Source organism: Cryptomeria japonica, chromosome 5 (genome assembly GCF_030272615.1).
Source record: "Cryptomeria japonica chromosome 5, Sugi_1.0, whole genome shotgun sequence".
NCBI classification, from domain to species: Eukaryota; Viridiplantae; Streptophyta; class Pinopsida; order Cupressales; family Cupressaceae; genus Cryptomeria; species Cryptomeria japonica.
In genome coordinates this window covers 133,227,704-133,240,365 of record NC_081409.1, presented here as the reverse complement: position 1 = coordinate 133,240,365, position 12,662 = coordinate 133,227,704, and positions in this window count along the sequence as shown.

The window sequence follows — 12,662 nt, the reverse complement described above, 5'->3', positions numbered from 1 at the left end:
CATTCTCTTTCAGAAAATTATATTTGATAGAAACATGTTTAGTTTTAGAGTGAAATACTGGATTCTTAGATATATCAACTGCTGCTGAATTATCATAATAAATTATTATAGGTTCTTTGCATTTTACCTTTATGTCCTAGAACATTTGCTTAATCCATAATACCTGAGTACAATTAGTTGCTACTGCAACATATTCTGATTCTGTTGTTGATAATGATGTACAACTCTGTTTCTTGCTCAACCATGAAATCAATCTGTTACCAAGAAAGAATGCCCCACCGGTGGTGCTCTTTCTGTCATCTACATCCCCTTCCCAATTTGCATCGGTGTATGCACATAAATCAAAATTTTCATCTTTAGGATACCATAAACCAAGATTTGTTGTGCCTTGTAGATACCGGAAAATCTTTTTCACTGTTGATTCATGATTTTCTCTAGGATTACTCTGAAATATTGAAACAATACATACTGCATTCATTATATTAGGTCTTGTTTGTGTCAAATACAATAAACCTCCAATCATAGATTTGTATCTTGTCGGATTAATAGGAGCTAAATCATCCTTCAATGTCAAGTTATCAGTTGTAGTCATAAGAATACTTACCAGTTTAAAGTTTTCCATACCAAATTTATTCAGTAGTTCCTTCAAGTACTTTGTTTGACATATGAATATAACTTTATCAGTCTGTGAAATCTGCAATCCTAAAAAGAATTGTATCTCCCCAATTATAGACATTTCAAATTCTTCCTGCATTTTATTAGCAAAGTCTTTACACAATCCATCTTCTCCTCCAAAACTGATGTCATCAAAAAAAACTTCAATAACCAAGATGTCTTCATTAGTCACTTTGAAATATAAGTTGTTGTCAATATTACCTTTATTGTAACCAAGCTTCAAAATATATTTGTCCAATCTAGCATACCAAGCTCTAGGAGCTTGCATAAATCCATATAAAGCTTTCCTTAATCTGCAAACCATATCTTTATCATTTGTTAATGAAAATCCATCAGGTTGTTCAATGTAAACTTCCTCTTCAAGATCACCATTCAAAAATGCACATTTTACATCCATTTGATATACTTTATAGTTCTTATGTGCTACAAATGCAAGAAATAATCTGACTGCCTCAATTCTAGCTACTGATTCAAAGGTTTCATTGTAATCAATTCCCTCTTTTTGTGAATATCATTTACACACTAATCTTGCTGTGTTTCTGATTACCTTACCATCTTCATTAAGTTAATTTATGAATACCCATTTAGTTCCAATTACATTTTTATCTTTAGGTCGGGGAACCAATGTCCATGTATTGTTCTTTTCAATTTGTTCTAATTCATCTTCCATAGCATTAATCCAATATTTATCTTCACATGCCTCTATAACATATGATGGTTCAATTTGAGAAATTAAACATATCTCTGGTCTGATTACCGTTGCAATCTCCAAACCAATTCTATTCATGATTTTGCATTTGCCATTCTTGAATTGTAACAGAAATCCCTTTTCAACTAATTGACCAACACTCAAAAGATTATGCTTCAAACCTTCAACATAATAAACGTTGTCAGTATTGTGCTTACCATCAAAAGATATAGTGCCTTTTCCTCTGATCAAACAAGTTTTGTCATCCCCGAATCTTACTAGACCTCCATTGTATTCCTAAAAGGATAAGAATTTACTTTTATCACGAGTCATATGATGTGAACATCCAGAATCTATAATCCATTCATCCTTTTCTTCAATTTTAACTGCCAGGGCCTACTCTACTGGTGGAATAGTAGGTGTTGGTTGATCTTCTTTTATTGCAACAAAATCCCGTCCATTGTCTATTGGTTCTTAATTAGAATCATCAATAACTCCTTCATCAACATAGTAACATGATTTGTCTCTATTCTTCTTAAATTTGTATCTCTGATATTCAGGGTTAGGCTTATATGTTCTTTTAGCTTCTTCTCTTAATATTGCATGTCTATTAGGATATCTAGATGCCATATGACCAACTTTATTGTAGTTAAAACATTTAAATGGTGCTTTACCTTCTTACTTACTTCCAGTAGGACCTTTAGGCATTTTCCTTGCAAATAGTGCTTCAAGTTCTTTCAATTCTTCATTTTCCCTCTTGATATCTTCAAGTTCTCTTGCATAAAGTGTTTTCCAATCAGATTTATCAAATGATGATGATGATGATGATGATGATGATGATGATGCTTTGAAGGCCAAATCTATCTTAATTTTTGCAACAGGGCCAAATTCCTCAAGCTCAAATGTTGAAAGTTTTCCAACCAAGGTATCTCTAGATACTGATGTATTAGGCATTGTTCTCAACTCATTAATAGCAGTTACTTTCATTTTGTATGTCAGTGGCAATGCTCTTAAAACTTTAGAAACAATTTCATCTTCACTTAAGGAACCTCCACAACATTGTATTCCTAAAACAATTTCATTAACCCTTTCCATAAAAGCAAAAATTCTTTCATCTTCTTCCATTTTTTCAGATTTTCATACCTGACCCAGAAGCATTCCAGTTTTGCAATTTTGTCAATGGTATCTCCTTCATTCAATGTTGCCAATTTATCCCAAATAGCTTTAGCAGTAGATCAATCTCGATAATCCCATGATTTGTTGATCTGACAAGGCGCTCAAGAGTGCTTCTCTTTCTTTACAATCATTCTCTTGATCCTTACCCAATGTTGGTGGATTAGGTTGATTCGGTGTAGGACCAACATAGCCATTCTTTGTAACATCCCATATGTCTTTTCCAATGCAATTCAAATGTGTCTCCATTCTGATCTTCCATATATCATAGTTAGTTCCATTAAGTTTCAGACTGTCCTTCCTAAAAAAGTTAGTTGCCATAGAATCTCCTCAAGTTGTTAAACTTCTGCAAAAAGAGGACTTAACTCTGATACCAATTGTTAGGACCTAGAGGCAACTGAGAGGGGGTGGGGGGTGAATCAATTGTCTATTAATTTCAACCCAAATATAACTTAATCAAACTTGAGACATAATACTGGTAAACCAAACTTAATGTCGGTTAACAGATTAACAGTTAATATTAATACCAATGAAACTTAATGCATGGAATAGAAAGAGAAACAACATCCACAACACATAACACAGAGATTTGTATGTGGAAACCCTATAAGGGGAAAAACCATGGTGGGAAACCTTACCCACAATCAGATGATACTACTGCAGATAGTATGTGTATACAAATGGGGTCTGCACATGCAAAAAGGCCAACCGCCTAGAGCTCACTTCTCAATCACAAAATAGGAGTCATAGTAACTACAATTGGATGACTAAATCCAATGATAATGTACTGCTCAAAGTAGCATCTTCAATGCTGGATTCAGTACCAATTAAGCTATGATAATCACCTTCAAACCTTCCTTGAACCTTCTCTATGGTTTGCTCATATGATCTTCAATATTCGCACATACCATGTTACAATACCATAACCATATACATCTCTCCCTCTATTATATTACTTCCTTAAATCATCTCACAAATGAGATCTTACATATATACCAAAACCTAAGACCAAATGTGTAGGTCGACTAATTAAGAATATTACAATTAAATGAATTACAGATAAGTCAAGATGTGATGCATCATGTAAGCTTGATACAATTACAAAAATATCCAGTTGATTAAATCATCTCCATAACGTGTTGTGCTGATCTGGAATAGATAATGCATGTCGGTCCATAACCTAGACTAATTTGCTAGTAATAACAAATATGTCAACCCGATTAGACCAATAACCAAAATACCAAAACCAAGTATCCAAACCATGTCTTCGACATAACCAAGTGATCTCTAGATGATAACAAGTCATCCACAGTGCCAGTGAACAATATAACCTACCGATGAGTGGTATACCGGTGATTGTGCATAAGTCACTGAACTTGCCGATGAACATAATGTGCCAGTTCAACGTAACCAAAGATCTCCAGAAGGATAAGTGTTGATAAGTGTTGACATCAATGACAAAACCAATGCAACACATCCATAATACCAACAGTTTCATACATAGCTTTGACGAATTTTAATTTTTTCATGGACTACGAAAGAAAATTTAAATCAAGTATCATTTTATTATAGAGTTAGTTAGAAAAAGTAAAATTAAAATGTAGTTTTTTAGTTAGATAAGAAACAACTAATAGACATTTTCACCAAGCTAATGAGTAGGGATAGGTTTCAATGATTGAGAATAAATCTAGGCATTGTCAAATTAGATGAAGGATAAGTTTGTTTATTGGCTTAGATTAAATGGGAAGTGTTGGAAATATTAATTGTTCTAAGTTTTCTTGTACTATTATGGACTCACCTACCTGGCAAGACTAGCCAATAGAGGATGTAGTGGGAAGATTCCTTTGGGATCTATTCCCTCCCATTTTCTCCTAATGTGTAGTAGAGAAAAAAGTTAATTCTAGTAAATTAATTCAAGTAGATAAATTTGAATTTTGAATGTGAAATGCAATATTTTTTAGCCCCAAACAAATAGGTATGTCAATGAATAGTTAGAATGTAGTAAAATGAAGAACATTATGTGAATAATAGTTCTGATCGATGAAGAGGAAATGTTTGTTATAGTAGCAGCTGTTGTTTTATGGTGTAGCTCTATGAATCTCTAGGTTATTTAATGATTGGGTGCATCTCTAGATCACTACAAAACAATCTGTAATCTGACAAATTAGTGCAGAATATATTGGACAATGTAACTTGAAGTAATATATTATTTTTACATATATGTAAATTTATAAGCATTGCATCATGCTGTTGTTGTTATGATGATGATGATGATGATGATGATGATGATGGTGGTGGTGGTGGTGGTGGTGATGATGGTGATTATTACAACATTTTTTTTTTCTTTTTAAATTCTATCTAAGTTTGTGTCCCTTTTTAGGTTGAATTTGTAAACTTATGTAATTTTTTAAATCGTAAATTTGAATTTTGTTAATTACATGTTTTTTAAAACTTCATTATAAATAGTATCTTTAAGTATTTGAAGAAATTAATTAAATTATTATGATGAATTCTCTTAAGGAAGTTTGGTTTGATGGTCATAAAAGGGTAAGAAGATAATAATTTTTAATCATGCAAGTTTAAATGTAATCTTTTGAATGTTTCAAATCGAAATGTTATAAAACATTTTTTAAATGCGAATGATTTGTCTTGGATATTTGATGATATTTGGTGAATGAGGAAGCAGGCTTTGAAATAATCAGACCTCCAAAAGAGATTAGCACCCAGCTGTGTTTGAAACGGCCTAGTCTACATCCTTATACTATGCCATGCAGGCTGTCTAAAAACGTCACGCAGTGCTTGCAGGCTGTCTAAAACGTAAATTTCGAAGAGGTGGAGACAATGACTTAATGGCAGGCAAAATAGTCAAAATTGATTGCGCGTTCGAGGGATTTGATAGTAATTTTATCTCATTTCGCAGCGTGTTTGAGGGGTTAGTTCCTCCTCGTTAATACAAACTTTTGACTCACACCAAGTCATGATAAAACAGACAAAAGACTTTTGCTTTCGTTTTCGGCTATGTAATGGAAGGAGCACTTAAAAGAGTGCTGAGAGGGGGCTTTTAGAGGGCACAGTTGGATAAATGGATTAGTAACTCAATTTTTTATTTAATAAAAATAAAAGTGTATAATCTTTTTATTAAATTATAGTCATAATTTTATTCTTTATATTGTTATTTTAGGTATCTTGAATTAGAGTATCAATGATTTTAAATTATATTTCAATTACATTTAAAAGTATTTGTAGAAAATATAGACAAGAAATTGATTGAATTTTTAAATAATTGTTGAGGTATTTGTATAATGGAAATTGAGGGGGGATAATTTTTCTCTTTCTTTTTATTATTTTAGTGCACAAGTAATTAGAGTATTCGGTAGAACATCTCAAAGAAGTGTGATCAATGTCATGGCTATTGCAATAAATGCTGAAAATAGATTTCTTAAAAAGGTTTAGAAACTTTATAGTAGAATTTGATGGAGCATATGTGAATCTCCAAGAAAAGAAGAGGAATGGGGCCACAACTTTTTGTTGTTAGATTTAGTACAAAATACTTAAACTCAACATGTTCATGTGAGTAGACTTCCAAAATATCCTATTGTCATACTAGACAATGATAAAAAATTAGTGATAACATGTAAGCAATTTATAGACTTGGGAAGAGAAAGTATGATTCTTTTTTAGACTCATCGAAATGGATTAAGAGCATTCCAATAAAACCTAGTGTTTCTATTTTAAGACAAGGCATGGATTTATTTGATAAGAGAGGGATGGATTTAAGAATGTTGGATTCAAGCAATTAGGGATTGTGCAATTTTATGACTTCAAAAAGTGGTTTGTCTTTAGAGGAAGTGATGCCTAGAAAAAGAAACAAAATGTTTATCCATCACTTTATAAAGAACCACATGCCTCCAATCATCAAATTCTAGATTGATAGAGGGCTACTAATAGGTGGTTCACATTATATGTTTTGTCCACTTCAACTAGCATGGATTCCCAATTTATTCTACTATATTCCAAGGCTATCTTACAATGTTTTTAATAGCATAGTTGTTTCCAATTTATTTTATTTAGAGTGTTTGTCAAGGATGAGGATCTCTATAAGCCAAAATTTTGAAGCTATATAAGAAGTGGGGACAGTATTTTTGTTGTAATGGACTTGAACTTGGAGCCATCTAGATGGCTAAGTATAAAGGTTTAGTTTATAGAAGATAGTAGCGATAGGAAAGGTTTTTCAACCTTGTCCTTAATATTTTTTATTAAAGTAAGGGATGAACAACCCAAACCTATTAAATAGATCCAAAAAAAAAATGTTGTTGAAGGACAAACAACATGATTATCCAAAAGGTAACCAAAGTACAACATAACAAAGCTAAAAGTGTCCAAGATATAGAAGAAGTGGGGATAGTATTTTTGTTATAGTGGACTTGAACTTGGAGGTATCCAAATGGCTAAGTATTAAGGTTTGTCTTATAGAAGGTTGTAATGTTACAAAAGGTATTTCAACCTTGTTCTTAAATATAAGAGGGAAAGGACCCCAATCCATTATAGATAAAAAAAATATATCAAAACAACATGTTGAACAACAAAACAACAAGGTTACCCAAAAGGTAACCAAAATACAACACAAAAAAGCTAAAATACATAAAAAAAAATTGAACTAGGCTATTGAAGATTAGAGTTTGTGTAGTACCCCTACCGTAATCGATCTCTAACCTTGGTTTAATCTTGATTAGTTTATCGTGATATTATGATTATAATCAGATGTTGATTTTACGCATACCTATTGATGTGGTTCTCACACTAGTTGTATGCAGGTTATTCAGTGTACCTATTTCGTGATTTTAGTATCGGACTAACGCTTTCATTAGATTTTATAAATGTATGCATGTATGATCTTTTGTTGCAGGAGATTCCAGGTACGAAGTCGCATGAGTGCGAGGTTCGTCGTCACCTGGTTTTGCAGGTTTGAGTGTACCCTTGTTAATCCCTAGAGTCGGATTAGGTGGTCGTGAGACCCCAGTTGACCTTCGTCGTGCTCAAGTGAGCATCGTCAGTCGTCGTCGGTAATCCCTTCTTGTTTGGGTTTGCGAGTCGTCTGTTTGGTTGACCTTCTCGGTTTGCGTGCCTGGTGTGTTTGGTTATTTGATTAATTAGTCCTTAGTAATTATCTTGATTAAATACATGCGTTTGTGCATTGAGGATTAATGGATTAAATTAATCAGGTATTCGTTATGCGATTTTCGTTGTTAATGAATTGCCTATTTTAAACTGGAAGCAAATTTGATTTAATGTCTGATTTTGAATATTAATGCATTTATATATGCTGTTGAAAAGGAAGTTTAGTAGGTTATCGCAATAGAATTTAATTGAATCTGTTGGATTATTATATTAGAAAGGTTAAATTTGTTTAAATGAGGAAATCGAATTTTGATTTGAAAAGGCAAGTTATTTGTTGTGTTTGTGAGAAAGGATTAATTTTTAAGTATTATTTTTAAATAAAAGTTTTATTCCAAAAATAGAAAATTTTGGGTCAACTCTTCCATATAACCCAATTTGGGAAATTTGGAGGGGAGGGAGATTTTTGGAGGAATTTTGGTTGGAAAAGATTTTGGAGACAAAATTGGAGGATTTGGGAGGAAGAAACGGCTGCTGGATCTGGCAGGTGGGCTCTCCCTCAGCCATACCAGGATTGCGAATCGAGGTAGGATTCTGAACTGGTTATCGAAAATCAATTTGGATGTCCATTTGAATTTGGCTGGAGATTTTAATTTGAGATGTGTTCTCATCATTGCTATTTGGGGGTTTGAATCCCTTTGTTATTGGGAAGGAGGAAAATCACCAAGAACTTGAACCGAACCAGTCCCTTTTAAACTGAATTTCTATTGAATCGGATTTGCTTATCAAATTGGGTGATGGGCGTTTGTTTTAGTTTTCGGACTGGGCATTTTTATCAAATTTGTTTTTTTATTTAAACTTCATTCTGGGAATGTAACTGGACTGTGTGTTTTTAATTAGCAAAATAATATAAAAAGGGCCGAACTGTGTGTTCTAATCTGAAATTTTAAACGTTTTTTTTTTGTTTCACGCCGAGCTGGGCGTTTCGCGTTAATTTATCGGGCTGGGCTTTTTGTTCAAACCCCCCCCCCCCGAACTGTGCGTTTTTATTGTTTTAACTGTGTTTTGGGGTTGGAGGCGGGGAGCGGAGCTCCCCCACTCCTCCTCCCCCCTTCCATCCCCCGCACGCTACCCTTATGCCTCCCCCGTCCCCCTTCGCTGGCATTGAGACCAGGCCGCAGCACACTGCGGTGGCCGCAGGGCGCCGCGGACCTGCGGGCACCGCAGGGCGCCACCGTTTGGCCGGGTTGAGCAGGCGCTGAGCTAGGGTTAGGGCATGGCCCTTCCCAGCTCGCTCGCCATTTTAAAAAAAAAAAAAAGCATTTCCTTTTAATAAAAGAACATGGTGTTATTTTAATGCGTTTCTAATTTTCAACGTAGTTGTTTTTAACGTGGTTTTAAGTGCGTTTTAATGAAAGTGTTTTTAGTTCAAAAAAAGGGGTTTATAATATATTGAATATTATTGTAATGTTAGTGATTAGTTAGTTCTTAATTGTGGTTAAGGAGGCATTAAACTTGACAAATGTTAGTTGGCAGCGATTAACTTTATAATGGAGTTATAGGGTAATTGTTTTCAACTTCATTTGGTGATTTACGCCTTCTTTCTAATTGAGTTCTTCAAATGTGAATTTTCGCAATGGAACATTGTTGTTTATTTTCCTATTGATCTTGGATTAACGAATCTAGATCTTACCTCCTAGCTGATTAGGAAAGTTGGCTAATTGAGTTAGTATTGTTTAAAAATGGAATAGAATATTATGCATTGGGAATGACTATCTCCATTTAGATTCTCTTTCTACATTTTTATTTTCATAATCCATATTATGTAACTGGAATTGAAATTATGAATCTGTAAAGATTGAATTTAGACCAGTATGTTAATGACGTTTTGGAATGGAGATTAAATATCTTATTTTAATTGTTTAAAGGTTGTCTGAATTTGATTAATATGAATTGGTTAAAAAACTCATTATGGCTCATATGTCTGTTCTGTGCTTTGAACTTTGACGAGTTAGAAAACCAAGAACAAATTATCCCTAGTTGAGGTAGATAACCGTAATCTGATTTGGATCTTGTAGAAAACTTGATCGATTTTAATGCTTAAATCAATTTGAGAAAATATTGTCTTTTCTGATTATTGCCTTGCGAGTTTAATTTCTGTATTCGCCTTTAATTATGAAATGGCATGTGTTGCTTTGTGTAAAAGGACCCTGTCGTATGGATGATTTGGTGTTCCTGTTTCAGTCCTCGAATTTTGAGTTGCCTATGGATTGTGATGTTGTCTTAGTTGGTTATATCCTCCTTGTGTGAGTCGAATGATGATTCATGGTTGACCTTAGTTGTCAGGTCTCTAGTTAGAGTACCGTCAGTAAGTGTTCATCTTTGAGTCGTGTTTGACCAGATGATTGTATTTCTCTTCTTGAACTCCGTTCGTCTGACCATGTGTATTCCTTGGTTTGAGTTCGTCTGAGTTAGTCTAGTGTCGTATGGGAAAGTGGCTTTCGATTGGGGGCCGCGCCCAAAGTGGCTGCTGGATAACCCGTCGAAAGTGAGTCTAATAAGTGATAACCTAAGTAGATTAGAAAATAATCTCTAAATAAGATAATGTGCCTCACACATGGGACGAATGCTATCATAGATTCGGCATGCTGTGAGAAGGCCTGAAATGGCAAACCATCTTCCTTGTCTTCACGAGAGGATGTGTGGGTCCACATGAGGCTTGGATGGGCCGGAAGTTCGGATTAGGTTGCCAGGGTTACCAGTGTATGGGCCGGGACCTATGAAGACTTGCCATGGTATCCATACCAGGTTGTGTGATGACACTTGTCCCTACGTTTGCTAGTGTGTTGTCGTTTTGTCCTGTTTTGAGTATCTTGTGAGTCGTCCTTTTTGTCTCTGCCCTTGTGAGTGTCGGTTTCAGGTTAGACCTTGGGTGGTAATGGCTCAGTTTTATGGATGTTCTCATGGACTCTTATGTTATTAGCTTTGATTATGTTCAGCTGGATCCTGTTCTTTGTAAGGATCGTTTATGTATTATTGACCGTTGTGGTCGTTGTATATTGCTTATGTATCGCCTTGATGGCTGGATTGTATGATGTAACCTCTTGTACTCTTAACTTTATTATCTATCAGAAGGGGTCTTGCAGTTGCGCAGACCCGGAGATGTAGCCCTTTAGGGGTGAACTCCGAGATCATTATGGTGTTTTGTGGTGTATTCTCTTATGTTTCCTTTATTCAGCTTTATCATGTATGATTATCTTATGTTTGAATGGTTAAGTGGATAATTGGAATTAACTTTAAATGTTTATATTCAGTTCTATCTTGAATGCCATGTGGATCGAATGCATAATTGGTTGAGATGCGATTTATCGTAATGCATGTGTGAAATCGTCATTTTAACGCAATAAGTGGGTATATGAATGAATGTAACTTAGAGTAACGAATCTTACTCAGTTGTTGTTAGGAATTTAAATATGCTTGGAAAGATCTCTTATGCTTTGATGAAATCCTAGTGTATTAGAATGTTATATGTATGGTTTGTAATTTTAAATGAAAAGATTGAATGAAGTTTATGAATGGATCTTAAATGATGAATCTTGCTTGTGATTTATATTTCCATCCTTTGAAAGAAATTATCTTGATTGTGAATTATCTCGTTATTAAGATATTCAGCTTTTGGATTAATTGTGTGAGTAAAGTGTATTGTGAAAATTTAAGTAATCTCGTTGGGAAACTCTTTAGGAGTTAGTTGAAGTCTTCCGCTTTGTAATCTGAATCTTTGTTATCTTGTTGCATCTTATGTGTTGTAACTTTAAAAAAAATAAATTTGCACTCTATTCTCGTTATTGTGGCTTATCCCTTCGGGGTTTCCTGGCGGGGCATTACATTTGGTATCAGAGCCCATGTCGCAAACATTGGGATCTCTGGTGTCGCGTGTGCCCTCTATTGGTGTGAGGTGTATCGACCTTATGTGTATGCTTGTCCTCCTCTTTCATGTGAGTGATTGAGCAGACCTTAGCGGGTGTATAACGTGTGTGTTCACACCTTGTTTTCGCCTTCTTGATGATGGTGTTTGAGTGCTTATATGTGCATTGAATGCTTATTTTGTAGAAAATTAAATGATTATCACCATTCCTCTCTCTCTTTCTAGAAATTGTAATGATTAAGATATGTGTAATTATCTTTGATTCGAGTTTTCTTGGTTGCGAAAGAGAAAAGGTTGTGATTTCTTGAACCCTTGTGTGAGCTTTATGATGCTTATGTTGTTAGATTATTAAAGGGGCTATGAGTTTTAAAGTTCATATTGATTATTGGGAGAAACTGCATGTGTATGTTTAAAGAATTCCCCATGTGTATTTTGTAGGAGTAGCATGATTAAATTCTATCTTAGTAAGGTGCATCACTATGCGAATAGTCAAATTATGTGAAACTGCTTGGTTTATAGAAGAAGTACTAAAAAGAGCATGTTATTGTAGCTTTGAGAGAGTATTAATGTGTTTTCCGAAAGATTGTCTTATGTGTTTTATTAAACCAGTTTGATTGGAGATATACTTTAGCAAATGCTCCATTGAACTCGCTTTTGGGTATATGAAATTACCTTAATGTGTTTAGAAAATGCGAATGGAAAAGCTTGTTTGATGTGCATGCATTAATATGCTTTATTTGGGTAATAGCTTCTTGCTTATCTTTGATCGTAATGTGATCTTCTCTAATAGGTTGCAGATTATGACATGTGTCTATATTGTATTATTTGTGTGAGTGTTCTTATGAGGTCTTGCATTATCGAAAGGATTGCTTCTCTTGATCTCTGTTTTTTTTGGAAAACTAGAACCTCCTATTGCAACCATGATTATTAGAAGTGTTTTGTTAGGATAATTTTCATCCTTCTTAACGGTAGCGAAATGAAAACCGTGTAATTGTAATGATAGGCTTATAATGAGAAATTTAATATTAATAGCGTGATCTTGATTGATCTTGTGTTTCTGTAGGAAATAGTTTGGTTATCAAACTC